The sequence below is a fragment of the Chiloscyllium plagiosum genome, unplaced genomic scaffold, assembly GCF_037043375.1.
Source record: "Chiloscyllium plagiosum isolate Xiang-an unplaced genomic scaffold, Cpla_swu_hap1 HiC_scaffold_47, whole genome shotgun sequence".
In the NCBI taxonomy this organism is placed as follows: Eukaryota; Metazoa; Chordata; class Chondrichthyes; order Orectolobiformes; family Hemiscylliidae; genus Chiloscyllium; species Chiloscyllium plagiosum.
Genome location: NW_028270185.1, coordinates 33052365 through 33053171, shown reverse-complemented (window position 1 = coordinate 33053171; position 807 = coordinate 33052365).

Genomic DNA, 807 nt, shown 5'->3' with positions numbered 1-807 from the left:
TGTGGAGTGAGTGTGAGCGGGTCAGTACGACATTGATGGAGTGAGTGTGACCGTGTCAGGGTGATGACGATGGAGTGCGTGTGAGGGTTTCAGTGTGACGGTGATCGAGTGAATGTCAGGGGTCAGGGTGATGGTGATCGAGTGAGTGTGAGGGGTTCAGGGTGACGTTGATGGAGTGTGTGTGAGGGGATCCGTGTGACGGTGATGGCGTGAGTGTCAGGGAGTAAGGATTTCGATGATGGATTGAGGTGTGAGGGTTTCAGTGTGTCGGTGATGGAGTGAGTGTGAGTGGATCAGGGCGACATTGATGGAGTGAGTGTGAGGTTGTCAGGGTGACGACGATGGAATGCATGTGAGGGATTCAGTGTGACGGTGATCGAGTGAGTATCAGTGGGTCAGGGTGACGGTGATGGAGTCAGTGTCGGGGGTCAGAGTGATGGTGATGGAGTGAATGTGAGAGGTTCAGGGTGACGGTGATTGAGTGAGTGTCAGGGGGTCATAGTGACGGTGATGGAGTGAGTGTGAGGGGGCCAGGGTGACGGCGTTGGAGTAAGTGTGAGTGACTCAGGGAGACGGTGTTGGAGTGAGTGTGATTGGGTCAGAGTGATGGTGATGAGTGAGTGTGAGATTGTCATGGAGACGGAGATGGAGTGAGTGTGAGGGGGGTCAGGTTGATGGTGTTGGAGCGAGTGTGAGGGGGTCAATGTGACGGAGATGATGTGAGATTGAGGGGGTGAGGGTCGCCGTGATGGAGTGAGTGTGAGTGGGTCAGGATAACGGTGATGGAGTGAGTGTGAGGGTTTCAGT